At 45.2% G+C, this 15061-nt stretch overlaps 1 protein-coding gene across 6 annotated transcripts in view; it reads left to right on the forward strand.

The window, feature by feature from the left end:
* GDPD5 (glycerophosphodiester phosphodiesterase domain containing 5) overlaps positions 1-15061 on the forward strand; it is a 335621-nt gene that overhangs the window by 174320 nt on the left and 146240 nt on the right. The window lies entirely within an intron of this gene.

Raw genomic sequence — 15061 nt, forward strand, 5'->3', positions numbered from 1 at the left:
GTACTTGTGGCACCTTAGAGACTAACCAATTTATTTGAGCATAAGCTTTTGTGAGTTACAGCTCACTTCATCGGATGCATACTGTGGAAAGTGTAGAAGATCTTTTTATGCACACAAAGCAGGAAAAAATACCTCCCCCCACCCCACTCTCCTGCTGGTAATAGCTTATCTAAAGTGATCACTCTCCTTACAATGTGTATGATAATCAAGGTGGGCCATTTCTAGCACAAATCCAGGGTTTAACAAAAACGTCTTGGGGGGGGGGGTAGGAAAAAACAAGGGGAAATAGGTTACCTTGCATAATGACTTAGCCACTCCCAGTCTCTATTCAAGCCTATTTCCCCTTGTTTTTTCCTATCCCCCACCCCCCACCCCCAGACGTTCTTGTTAAACCCTGGATTTGTGCTGGAAATGGCCCAACTTGATCATCATACACATTGTATGGAGAGTGATCACTTTAGATAAGCTATTACCAGCAGGGGAGAGGGGTGGGGGGAGGTATTTTTTCATGCTTTGTGTGTATAAAAAGATCTTCTACACTTTCCACAGTATGCATCCGATGAAGTGAGCTGTAACTCACGAAAGCTTATGCTCAAATAAATTGGTTAGTCTCTAAGGTGCCACAAGTACTCCTTTTCTTTTTGCGAAACTATAACCTTGTGTCTGAGGATAATATTGATGTTAGGATATAGATATTCAGGCCTGTCTGTAAAGGCCTATACTCAAGAATTTAGGTGTATTCTTATCACTTGGCTAGTTATAGAGGTATAAAAGAGAGAATCAAAATCACTGTCTGCCGGTGTAAGGTCCTTCTCTTACTGTGACAGTCTGAGGCCCTGTTTTTAGGCTAAGGCCTTTGGCTAAGCAACAGAGGCAGCTATAAGCTGGGAAGCGAACGGTCACATCCTTACATTCCAAACTAGTCACATTGAAAGAAGGTGCTATTGGGCTGTTAGGAATACAATCCTGCCCTGATAATGCCTGTCACCTCCAGAGAAAGGGAAGTGCCTAGAAGATGTAAAAGAAAACTTAGTTTGATTGCATCCTGTCTGGCAAGAACTCACTTATCAATAAGCTGGCATGTGAAATCCTCATTTCTGTAAAAGGAAAAGGAGTACTTCTGGCACCTTAGAGACTAACCAATTTATTTGAGCATAAGCTTTCGTGAGCTACAGCTCACTTCATCGGATGCAGCTCACTTCATCGGAAAGCTTATGCTCAAATAAATTGGTTAGTCTCTAAGCTGCCACAAGTACTCCTTTTCTTTTTGCGAATACAGACTAACACGACTGTTACTCTGAAACCCTCATTTCTGTGTTTGTTCTATCACTGTAGTCCCCATTTCCCTATGGTTTGTCTGCCTATTCTCTGTCTGGTTCTGTGATTGTTCCTGTCTGCTGTATAATTAATTTTGCTGGATGTAAACTACTTAAAGCTCTTTCATACATACTTAATTTTTCTTATCCATGCGCCCATGGTCAATGAGCAGCAGGAAATGACCATGGTTAGGAAACCCCTTTAGTCCACTACAGCACATGCAATGTCAGTGTTGGTTTCTGCCAGCTGAGTGTGCCTGGGGTGAAATGAAGCCCTGTGATAGTTGTTGAGTAGCTGTGCCAAATAGTTTGGCACAAACTACTGGGGCCTTGGAACATGAGGATTCCAGCCGACCTATAGTAGGGGAGTGTTTCCACCCACTTCCCTAATTAGTTTTCGGTGTTGCTACTTCCCCTCCCCCTGACTCCAAATTATTTGGATCCTGTTTTAGAAGAGCTGCAGGTCTGTTTTAATGATATTTACTTTCAAACATGAAGTGTCTGAGAAGCAAATCCCCTCTAAGTGCAGGACTGCATGTGTCTCCTGAGAAGAGCTCTCTTGCCCCGATTCCTACACAGACACCTAGTGACTGATGAATGAATTAATCATTGAGTGCACTGGAGTTGAGAGAAAGGAATATCAGATATTGCCCTGAATCCTATCTGGGAAATTATTATTGCTACAAGGCCAACAGTACATTAAGTGCTTTACAGATACGCAGGAAACAAGATACCTGCACTGAGATGCTTATGATTATAAATGAACAGCATGCAAACAGAGGATGTACCAATAAGCATGCTGACTGACCAACAGTTTAAGAAGTACTGTGCTCATTTCCCAAGTTTTGTTTGGATTTTTTTATCCCTAACTTTATTTTTCCATGTAGGGAGGGTTAGAATTTAGAGGGTGTTTAGCAAAAAGTGTTTTGAAGGAGGGTCTTGAAAGAAGGGGGAGGTTGAGATTTTGGGAGGTTAGGGAAAAAGTTCCACAGTCATGGAACTAAATGGATGAAGAGCAAGTGAGGTTATGGAAAGTGATAGTCTTTTATCTTGCATGTACCATACTTTCTTAGAATAACTGTCTCTTGCAGTGTACTTAGAGAATTCCTTTGGGAAGGCTGTTAAACCAAGTGGAGACACGGCAAGAGGCTGGTATGTTTAGTCTCAACTATAGATTCCTAGATCTCATTAATAAGTAAAGTCAGTCTACGTCCGTGCTTGTAAAGGAGATGATTGGGAAAATTCAGGTGGAGCAGAGGAATTGTTGTTCCTTCAGTAGGTGGCGCTCTTCTTTCTCAGAAATGGAATTGGGAAAAATCCTGTCTTAGGGAATATGAAGGAGAGCAATGAAAACAAGTGAGAATTATTTAATGTGAAGATATTACTATTCTGCCTGCCTGTTTATCGTCCCCTGATCGTATGTGAAATTAGCAGATAAGATGTCTGTAGCGACTGTCAGAAAAGCTGGTGCATCCAAACTTCCTCTTTTGTGTTGTAGAGAGAGTGCTGGAAGGAATTACAGCATATGCTGGCATCCTCTTGGTGCTGTAGTGTGGGACTGTAGCATTTGAAGTGCACGTTAATTTTGAAGCTCTTTGAAATAATGCGTTGGACTTCCCACATTGGAGAATATCAGTGTGCATGAAATGACATCTTTGGACAGGAGATAAAGTAAGCAGAGCAAGAGGAGACTTTATTTTACCTAAAATTATTATATTAAACCTACATTTTTAAAATGCTGTGATGTTGCTTAAAACGATCCTGGGTGCCAACAATGAGAATGTGCCATATCATTATTGTAGCGCCTGGAGGCGCAGTCAGGATCAAGGCCCATTTGTGCTAGGTGCTGTACAAATGCGGAGCAAGAAACAATTCTTGCCCCAAAGGACCTGCAGTCTGATTTAAGGTAGGATGAAACAAGTGGGTGTAACAATGATTCTACAGCAATGGGGAAGGGAGGACGACCATAATGGTGGTAGGTAAATGTGGTTGCCATGTTACATTTGGCCTGTCCTCTCACGTCTCAACTCTTAGAACCTAGAAGTTAGTGTCTTCAAAGAAGCAGCACTGCAAAGCTTCTCAGCCTTATTCCCTTTAAGAGAAATACAAACTAATTGAGTTTATGGAACTCCTTTCACATGAGATCAGCACAAATGCCTTCCAATAACATATGGCGAACAGCTTCACACAATTATGATTAACCATATCTTTAAAAGACCAGACGTTACTTTAAGTAAGCCCAGATTCCAACACAAAGGCCATGTATTTAGTGCCTCTAATGGTCTTTGATTTAGAGTGAAAAGTGGATAAGAGGCTTGGTGTTTTCATGGGCAATTCTACTTTCCCTGTTTGTTCTGCTCTGTTCTCGGACGAGTATTCCAGCGCAAGGCCAGGGCCGAGGCAGTGTTAGGAAGATTTCGCTGTCCATGTTTGTACCTGTTCTGTGACTAAGAGAAGATTCTCTCTCCAGATCTATCGCTCTGGCCCCTTTCCCAAACGATAAATGCACTTTGAAAGGGAAGAGATCCCACAACAACAGTAACGCACTCTTTATGGCCAATACTTTAAAACTAGCCGCCTTGTGTGCCCTAGACTGCACCAAGCTCTCTGACTTTCAGAGATGCTGAACTCCCATAAAAATCAGAAGAAGTCAACTGTGTGGTGTTTGGTTTTCAACGACCATCAAAAGCATTAATGGCGAGGCTGGTAGACCCGTAGTAGGGGCGACTGATTTGTTGTCTGTAGTATCTATCGGTTGTTTAAAATACTGTGTGAATTGTGCATGTAATAGTCTACTCACCCACTTTGGCCTCACCCTCCCTCTCGCTGATAGCTACACCTGCTTGTGGCATCCCGTCTTAAATTAACCTGTAGTTTTTCTTTAGCAGGGTCCATCATACTATGGGCTTGTCTACGATACGGCTTAAGTTGGATGTAACATCGCTCAGCGGCATGTAAACACCCCGCCCTCCCCCGAGTGACCTAAGTTGCATTGATTTAAAGCAGTGACGACGCTGTGCTCTTTCAGTGACCTAGCTTCCGCCTCTCACTGAGGTGGAATTACGTCACCGAGAGAGCGCTCTCCTGTCGGCATAGCATGTCTTCACTGATATAGCGCAGTAGTGAAGACAAAGCCCTGTGTAAGTGCAGTGCCTCGCACAATGGGGCTCTGACCCTCGCTGGAGCTGTTGGGCACTAGTGATGCAAATAAATTATGCCCTTTAGCACCAATGTCATTTTACGCAAATGTCTGAGGCTTTTAAAATATAGGGACAGAAGAATATAATTATTGTAGCGATATGCACGTGAAGTCGTTTCTAGCTCTGGTTACTGGAGCTACTTATAGAGCTGTTGCTCAAAATAATTATATTACAACCACCCCACCTCTTCCCATATGTGTATCTGAGGCATGTATCCCTGTTTGTTTAGGAGAGCGAGGCATCCCTTCAGGTCTAGGCATATGTTTGGAGAAAAATATACTAATGACAGACCCCAGGGTTCAGGGTACAGAGCTAGAAATGGGCAGTGCAGGAATTGAGGGGTCCCCTCCCACAGGAAGTTAGCTGAGAATTGATGTACTCATTGCATTCAAAAGGGGGAAAGCATGCTATTCAGGAGTACCTCTGTGGGCCCCCAGGATAAGCCATCCTTGGCAAGGATGACTTTGCAAAACGGCTGTGCAAATTTACCATCTCAGGATCAAAAATTATACTCCCACCCTTTGTCATGGTGATTCATAATGAAGGTCTGTGTGTAGGGGGAAGCAGAGTCATAGCGTACTTGCTTGTCAAACACAGATGTACTCATGAGGCAAGTGAGGAACTGGAATTTTTGCAAGGCTGATTTGACAGTAGCCAGAGGGTAGAAGGAACTTATAAGAGGTAGGAAAATCACCTTCACCAACTGCAGTGTGGTGGTGGGAACTCCCGAGAGCCTGTTCTAAGAATGTTGGTGCGTGCTCTGTTCAGTATCCCAAGCTAGATAAACTACACCCTTCCTACCGCTTTCTTCAGAATAACACACCCGTTTTCTTATCAAAGCCCTTCCCCCTCAAAGAAATAACTGTTCCCAAACAGGGATTGTGCTAAGTAATTTAGCACCTGGCTTACGAACCTCTTGGTGCTCTAAGACCCAGACATTTCTGGAGCCTGGCCAAAGAGCATGTGTGTCTGAAAGGTTACAGCTGCTAGGAAATGAGTGCTGTGACAAAGATCCTCCTCTGCCCTGGTGGGTCCTGCGCTTATTGGCAGATTTGCTCGCCTCAGAGGTTCACGGCAGCCCTCAGTTTGGCCACTTTCGTGGCTCAAATCTGCCATTCACTCAGTTAGCCTCATCACTGGCCAGCATGGGGAAAAAGAAGAACAACAATCCCCGCAGTCTCTGCTGATCCACCTAGTGGATCGGGGAACAGGCCAGAGACCTTCCCCTCTGGTGGAACCCACAGTCCAGGTCAACTCCTCTGGTATCAAGTAGGGAGATGGAGGGATGGGGGAATCTGAGCCCGCCCTCTACTCCAGGTTCCAGCCCAGGGCCCTGTGGATTGCAGCTGTCTACAGTGGCTCCTGTAACAGCTGCGTGACAGCTACAACTCCCTGGGCTACTTTCCCATGGCCTCCTCCCAACACCTTCTTTATTCTCACCGCAGGACCTTCCTCCTGATGTCTGATGCTGCTTGTACTTCTCAGTCTTCCAGTACTACGCCTTCTCGCTCTCAGTTTCTTGCACCTCTTGCTCCCAACTCCTCGCACGCACACCACAAACTGAAATGAGCTCCTTTTTAAACCCAGGTGCCCTGATTAGCCTGCCTCTTAATTGATTCTAGCAGCTTCTTGATTGGCTGCAGGTGTTCTCATCAGCCTGTCTACTTTAATTGTTTCCAGAAAGTTCCTGATTGTTCTGCAACCTTCCCTGTTACCTTACCCAGGGAAAAGAGACCTACTTAACCTGGGGCTAATATATCTGCCTTCTATCACTTTCCTGTAGCCATCTGGCCTGACCCTGTCACAGTGCACGCAGTGAAATCCCTGCTGGGCAGCACATCATAAATGATTCACTGCTGGACCCAAGAAATCACAAGCAGCCAAGGTGACCTTGCCTAGCTTAGGGCAGGGTTGCATTCAAGATTCCTCTTCTACAATGAATAGCAAGTTTAAAAAGGGAGGGAGGGGGAAGCTATGTGAATTTAGGGCTGGTGAAAGGTGCTTCCCTTTCTTGGAGCTTGCCCAGCTCTGGAGAGTGGGATTTATTGCAGGCCCATGTCGGGAGACAATGCTGGGAGCCCCTTGCTATGTTGTCGGCAGTACCTCACTGCGATTAGAATAGCAGAGAGCCTGAAAGCCCCTGGGTCAAGCCAGGGTACTTAGGGCTTCCAGTCCTAGTGCACTGACAGGGAGCCTGGGAGCCATGGCTGAGCTTGGAAGCTGGGGTTTTCTGGTTCCCAGCTCTGCGGCAGAGATGCTGGAAGCCCAGGGTTCACTGACCCCGGGGCAGTTTGCATGGCTGGGCAGCCCCAGAGGTGCCAACCCTAGAAGCCCTCACTCAGGTGCCCATCAGCCACCAGGTGAGCCTGCAGTAAACCAGATAGATTTCCAATGGAACCAGGCCTGTTTTTTATTGGAAACTCCTTGAAACAACAATTGTTTTGTGGAAACATTTTTTGACAAATTGATATTTTCTGGCAAAAACTTGGTTGGTCGGGAATGTTCCCAACCATCTGTAAGCGTACAGAAGTGTGTGCTGAAAACGTGGCTGCTGTCACCTTGGGGATGGACTGCTAGAGGATGAGCAGATGGCCCACCATACTATTTGTGAAACCAGGGTTTGGTCTAGGCTTAAAATTTTGCCGACGTAACTACGTTGGCCATAAGTGATTTAAGGTATACTAGCAAGCCCTTAGTAGACATGTCCAAAGGGTCATGTTTTGGCATGAGTGAACACATGGGGAGGTCACAAGGAGCCTGCGTTCTGTTCAGCAGGGGGTCGGTATCAATCCAATGCTGCTGCTGGACATACTGGAGGGAGCTGTGCTGGACAGGGCTATATCCTCAGTCCTTCTGCACCAGCCAGCAAAGTGCACACAGTGTCCAGTCCCAGGATGGTGTAGCAGTCACATCCTCTGTGTCCCTGGGGGCATTGTGCCTCCCTGAGGAGCATTTGATGGGACAGTGCAGCTCTGTATTGCTCCTACCTACCAATGCATGCAACTGTTGAGTCCTAAGAGGGTAGGTTTGCAGCATGGCTGTTTCCTCCTTCCTTATCCCTGCTCTATCCCTCTGCATGACCTTCAATGAGATTTCTCCTCTCTGCAGTTTCTGTGGTGTGGGAGGGCACACATGACATGACATGCCCTTGCTAGGAGATTATGGGCTGTGAATGGGATGCGCTGCACCTTCGAGATAGCCTAATGTGGGAGGTTTAATCATACACCCTTTGGCTTTTAACACTTTTCAGTCTTTCTGTGGTATGTGCTGTCTCTAATTTAGGCCATTTCCACTTGTTCCAAATGTGATGGCAGCAGCTGTGTTCCCAGTTTCAGCTTTAGTGCGGGCAGGTTTTAGCCACTGGGCTGATCGTAGGATCATCCTGTGTAGTAAAACCTTTCTCTCTAAATACATGGCCCTGTGTAAGAATTCTTACATTTTTACTTTCATGAAACCCTGATAGATTTTACTTCCTGAATTAACATCTCATTGGCTTTGCTCCCTTGAAGGTGGTACTATTTAAAGTAGTGTTGATTGACTATAATTACATGGGTTTTCACCTGTTGTACATTGTGCTCACAGCTAAATGTGTGGCCTAAATTTTCAAGTGGTGGTCCCTAAAGTTCGTCACCGAGGATGATAAATCTTTCAGAAGTACCCAAGTCTCATCTTCAAAAGTGACTTGGAGACACGAAGGAGCCAAAGTCCCATTGACTTTTGATGAGGTTTAGGCTCCAAAGTGCTTGTCAGTTTTGACGTGGGACTTAGGCCTCTGAGTCAGTTATACGCTCGTGAGACCTTTAACCCTAAATTCTAAAATAGCACCCTGATTTTTTTCCCCCAGAGCTATGGACTACTGCAACTTCTGTTGTGTTGGGATTTTTGGCTGCTTCAATGCGTCTGAAAATCAGGACACTATATTTCTATGGGTTTAGTACCCCACATGTGAAAATGTTGGCCTAAATCTGTTCTCTGCTGTGTGTATTGTGGATACTACACCTCTACCCTGATATAATGCGATCCTCGGGAGACACAAAATCTCACCGCGTTATAGGAGAGACCGTGTTATATCGAACTTGCTTTGGCCCTCCCGTTCCTTGTTCCCTGACCGCCCCCTCCAGAGACCCCCCCATCCCTAATCACTCCCAGGACCCCACCCCCTACCCAACCCCCCTGCTCCCTGTCCCCTGACTGCTCTGACCCCTGTCCACCCCCCACCCCCTATCAGGCACTCACCAGCAGCGGTGGGAAGCGGAACAACGCGGCCCCAGCCCGCTCCACTCTGCCATCTCCCAGCCGCGATGCTCCACTTCCCGCCACTGGTGAGTGCAGGGAGGTTGGGGAAAGGATGCCCTCCTTACTCACCTGCGGCGGGCAGCGGAGTGCCACGGCTGGGAGTTGGCTGAGTGAAGTGGGCTGGGGCCAGGCTGCTCTGCTTCTGCCGGTGAGTGTGGGGGGGGATCCCTTCCCCCAAGACCCCTCCCCCGAGCACCACGGCTAGGGCTGGGGCGAGGGAAGCGAAGTGGGCTGCTCCCGGCCTCCCGCTAATCCCTCGGGCCACTCTGGGACTGTGGGGGCCCCCAAAAGTGCCCCCCTCCCACAGCTCCTGCCTCCCAGACCCGGGGGGTGGGAGGAAGAGAGCCCCTGACCGCTCCCGAGACCCTCTGCCCTTTTTCAACCCCTCAGCCCCGGCCTGGCACCCTTAACACGCTGCTCAGAGCAGCGTGTCTGAGCTTTACCGCGTTGTATGCGAACCCGCGTTCTATCGGGGTAGAGGTGTATTTCCCTCGCAGGGATGTTCTGAGAATTAATGAATGTTTGTAGTGCACATTGAATATGAGAAGAGCTAAGTGCAGAGTATTTTTTTATGCCCCTTTGCCAACTCTTCAGGGAGGAAGACATGAGACTTCAAACTAGCTTTAGAAAGCAAAGTTCATTGCAATGGATTGTATAGATTTTAACTAATGTGGAACTGGCTGAAAACCTAACATTTAAATAGGTTTCATTTGGGTTCTCTTTTAAAAGTCAATTGCTCATCTCCAGTGACTAGGACAAATGGAGGGAAATATTGCCTGAAATGGCAGGGATTTTTGTTTTTCTTGCTCAGTTCACTCTTACGGGGATTGCAGAGGCCATTGTTCGAACAGGATTTATCCCCTCCAAGGGGGATAGCCTTTACAAACTGTCCTATGCGGAAATCCATGCATCAGATTACAACCAAACTAAATGACACCTCGGTCAACTGGGGACAGGCAGATGAAGGACAGAGAGATAATTGGCAAGGTGCTAACATACTGCTCTTTCCACTTCACTGAGGGACCTAGGAAAAAGAGCTGCTAATCAGATCAGATTCTTATGCTTTTCATTAAAATACAGGGGCAAATCATGCTGTCTCAAGTCACTGCCATGAACTTCCTTGGACCACTCCTTTGTATGGACTACTCAGATACCATGGTGATCACTGCAGTAGAAAACTCTAGATAGATTTGGGAGCAGCAAATGAAGGATCGGTCCCAAATGAAGTGTTAGATTATTTTAGCAGCATATGTATGTTTAATCTAAGTGGAAAAGATAAAGTTGGTGTTTTCAAATTCTCTGGCAGTGAGGTTCTTGAAGGGAGTCGCTCGTCTCCATCCACTGATTAAAGAGCCGGTTCCTTTGTTGGACCTTCATACTGTCTTAGCCACTCTTATGGGGCCTCTGTTCAAGCAACTTCTTCAGTCTCCCTTCTGTGTCAGAAAACTGCCTTCCTGTGGTGATAACAGCTGCAAGGAGGGTGGGTGAGTTGCAGGCTTTGATGGCGGAACCCCCTTACGCTCAATTTTCTGCACCCTAAGTTTTTATCTAAAGTGGTTTTCCAGTTTCACTTGAAGCAACCTATATATTTTCCAATATTCTTCCCTAAGCTGCTATGACGGCTTCCCTGGGGTGCAGCCTGAAACTGGGGTACCGCTGAGCCCTCTGTCTTACCTACCTGGGTTCCCTCTCACACTGTGATAATGTGACAAGCTGCAAACCCCTCCAGGTCCTGCACTCACACAAACATTCACAGGTAGGGACATACCCAGCTGTGTTACATGAATGCTTTCCCCAGCCACTTATGAACCAATAATAGAGAGGCTCCAGCCAGTTCCCCCCAGCTCCCCAACCTAGGACCCCAGAGCTGTACCCTCTTGCCCTGGTCAAAAGCCTGACCAGTGTAAATTATTTACCCAGTCCGCCTCTCCCTCAATGTGGAGCGGACAATGAACCAGCCCCTGTTCCTGAGCAGATTTCCCTTTACACTTCAAACACCACACTGTTTTAGGTAAAAAATATAAAACAGATTTATGAACTACAGAAAAATAGATTAAGTGATTATAAGTAATAAGTGTACAGATCAAAATAGATTACCTAAGAAATAAAACAAATTTGCAATCTGAGTTGTGACAGGATTCAAATCAGACAGGATTTGAATCAAGCATTGTCTCACCCTGATAGACAATACACACAGGTTACAGATCTTCCATACACAGGCTAGAAATCCCTTCCGCCTGGGACCACCTCCCCAGTTCAGTCTTTTTCTCTATATGAGTTTCCAGGTGTTGAGTAGTGGGGGGAGTGAGGACAAGTGATGATGTTACTTTCCCCCGTTTATAGCTTCTTTCAGCATGTTGGAAAGAACTTTTGCTGTGATGTGAGTCAAACAGCCTCCATTGTGTACGTGCTATCTCTGAGAGGTTTCCATTGTACACAGTTCCTTGGTTAATCCTTGAGAGTGTGTGTATTCCTCTTTAATGGACCATCAACACTGTCTGGCCTCTCCGTTGTTGTACCTAAAAGGCTAGTTGTGGGTTTTTCCAAACTCACAACATATTTCAGTAACACACACATAGCAAAACTTCATAACTTCACATGCAATGAGAGCACATACAATCCAACAGGATATTAATGTTCAACAGATCAAGATTTTAGAATACCTCACAAGGTGTACTTAGTACAAAACATATCATAATTATATCACATTATAATTTCTCACCGTGGTAAGTATGGGGGTGCCAGGTTGTTGCTTTGGGGTACAAAGTGTCACAGCTGCATTCAACCTCAGAGGAACCGTGTCTTCGCACATTAGATGTCAGGCAATGTTTAGCTTTTTACCTAGATAGGACCAAATCTTTCCGCTCCTCATCTTGTGCAGATTGAATGACGGTCAAATGATCTCTTCGCAGACAATCTTCCTGTATCATCACTGCATATGTAATAGTCCATTTACAGGTTTCAGAGTAACAGCCGTGTTAGTCTGTATTCGCAATAAGAAAAGGAGGACTTGTAGCACTTTAGAGACTAACCAATTTATTTGAGCATAAGCTTTCGTGAGCTACAGCTCACTTCAGCTGTAGCTCACGAAAGCTTATGCTCAAATAAATTGGTTAGTCTCTAAGGTGCCACAAGTACTCCTTTTCAGTCCATTTACAGCTCCTCAAAGTGCGTGAGCTCATTCCAAGAGGCCCCGGGCAACATCCGTGGCATTTCTAAGTAACATTCCTATATTGGATGTTTGCAGGGCTGCCACTTGGTCCTTTGTGCATACTTCTACAAACCATGGCTGCTGCGTCCAGATCAAATGCAAACTTTGGAAAAAGAAAAGGAGTACTTGTGGCACCTTAGAGACTAACAAATTTGTTAGTCTCTAAGGTGCCACAAGTCCTCCTTTTCTTTTTGTGAATACAGACTAACACGGCTGCTACTCTGAAACTTTGGAAAGGAAATCCTGCAGTCCTTGTTTAAATAGGCTCTGAGCCCCATCTCCTCCTTGTACTGCTTATGAGTCACCTAAGTAGAATACACAGCTGCATCTACTCAAAGAAGAAAAACGGTTGCCTGTCTGTAACTAACTGTTCTTTGAGATGTGATGCAGATGTGTATTCCACATCCTCTGACCCCTTTGCGTCTGAGTCTGTTCTTCTGATGCTTGGTGCAAAGGAACTGAGGGGGTCAGAATGGCACCAGCTTTATATGGCCAGGGGCAGGGCTAGTGCTGCCTACTAGGGTATTGCTAGGCCAAATTCTCTGGCTCTGGTGTGCTGACATGCACATACCTAAGTAGAATACACATCTCCGTCATATCTTGAAGAACAACAGTTAGAGGTAGGTAACTGTTTTCCCTCAGATACTGTAATTAAGTAGAGCATTGGTTCTCGTCTTTTCCATCAGCCCATGTCCAACAGGAAAAAGATTCTGGACTCCACCCTTTCTCCTAGGGAGAATGGTCGTGACCCTCTGGACTCTATTCATGACTCCCCTGTCAAATGGAGCAATCTTGTTATCAGACTCCCTGCTGCAGCATCTGTTTTTCGCTGAAGCCTGCACATCTAAGTGAATAATCTGAAAGGCTGTAAAGCACTCAACAGAAACCTGAAGGGGAGAACTCAATTCTCATTGAGTTGGTCAATGTGCAAAAGAATGTATTCAAATAGCTACCATATGTTCAAACAACAGAACCCTTGAATTACCACTAATGGTTCAGGTATGAGCCACCTACAGAGAAGAACCCAAAATGTAATTGAACCTAAAGTTAAGCACATGTAACTTTTAGATAGCCACCGGTAGGGTGGGAGGGCAGCGTACAATCAAGAGTTCTTAAGGACAAAGTAACTACCTCGTTTTTTCCATTTTTAGAGCACTTTCAAAATATTGATCTTCCTGAACACCCCATGGGAAAGTGTAATAAATATTTGTATCTGCAGTTTACAGGTGGGGAAGTCAAAAGTAGAGCTGGGTGAAATTTATTCAGGTAAATAATTTATTTGCCAAAAAATGCAGTTTCAGTCAACCTGGAACAATTCATAAATTTGACCTGAAGCTTTTCGGGGGTGGCGGGGGAAGAAGGAGGGGTGTGTGTGTGTGAGAAGATTTAAATTCACATCTCCTTCCTCCCACCTCAGTACCTTTATCACCAAGCTACAGAATCATATTCTCTCTCTCTCTCTCATATATATATATATATATATATATATATATATATATATATATATATATATATATATATATATATATATATATATATTCTCTCTCTCTCTCTCTCTCTCTCATATATATATATATATATATATATATATATATATATATATATATATATATATATATATCTCCGTCCAGACCCAATGAATATTTAATATTTGTACTAAGTGGAACAGCTTCAAAAGGAGAGATTGAGAACACTCTAGCCTAGAGCCATGTGGTTAGGGCACTCACTTAGCAAGGGGAAAGAGCTGCTCCAGAGTGGGGAATCAAACCTGGTCCCATGTCCCAGGCTAGTGCCCAACCAAGTGTTTAATTTGTAATGAGAGGTGCCAAGGCTCAGCCCTGGCACAAATTAAGCCCAACCAGTGGGCAAAAGTTTCACACACCTCACTGTGATGGGTTCCCCCCGGGGTGCCACCTGGAACTGGGGTACCACTGAGCCCTCTGACCCACCAACCTGGGCTCCCTCTCACACTGTGCTGCTGTGACAAGTTGCAAAGCCCTCCAAACTTGCACTTTGACCAGCATTCACACAGGTAGGGACACACCCAACCGCAGTCACATTCAGGCTCTCTAACCACCAGCCTCCTAGCCTAGGACCCCAGAGCAGCACCGTCCTGTCCTGGTCAAATCTGGCCAGTATATGGTTTAAAACCTGGTCTCTCTCTCCCTCAATGTGAAGAGGACCATGAACACTTATGACCAAGCTGAGATTTGCCCCAGGCACCTTAGTCAAAGGCACACTGGTTTGTATTAAAACATAAAATAAGTTTAACTACAAAAGGATAGCTTTTAAGTGATTATAAGTAATAGCAAACAGATCAAAGCAGATTACCTAGTTAATAAACAAAACACGCAAGCTAAGCTTAATACACTAGATAGGTAGGATATGAATTAGCAAGTTCTTACCCTGACTGATAAACAGACTGGCAGATTCTTAAGGCACAAGCTGCCTTGGCTTTTCAGCTTGGGTTTCCCAGGTTTTCATACACAGTCTCTGTAGCCTGGGACCATCACTTTCCCCCCGTTCAGTCTTTGTTCCTCTGGTGTTTCCAGATGTGGTGGTGTAGGGAGAGTGAGGTACCCCCATGATGTCATTTCCTCCCTTTTATATCTTCTTCCCACTTGCTGGAAAGCTCTTTTGCTGTGACTTGGGTCAGACAGTTCCCAGTGTGTAGTGCTATTGCTGAGAGGTTTCTATTGTACACAGTTCCTGGGGTAATCATTAACATTGTTTGGCCTTTTTACTTTTGTACCTGAAAGGCTGCTTGTGGGTGTTTTCAACCTCAGGACATGTTTCAGTAATACATACATAGCCAAACTTCATAACTTCACATACAATCCAACGAGATATTAATGTCCAGCTGATTAAGACTTTGAGTGATACCTCACAAGGCATATTTTGTATAACACATATCCTAATAACATGTCAGTGGTGAATATTGGGATGCCAGGGTGTTACACACACACATGGTTTGCTGGCCCGAAATGGACTCTTTCATCTTTTTGACAAATTCCGTATAGTTTTAGAACTGAATACTT

The sequence above is a fragment of the Chelonia mydas genome, chromosome 1, assembly GCF_015237465.2.
Source record: "Chelonia mydas isolate rCheMyd1 chromosome 1, rCheMyd1.pri.v2, whole genome shotgun sequence".
In the NCBI taxonomy this organism is placed as follows: Eukaryota; Metazoa; Chordata; order Testudines; family Cheloniidae; genus Chelonia; species Chelonia mydas.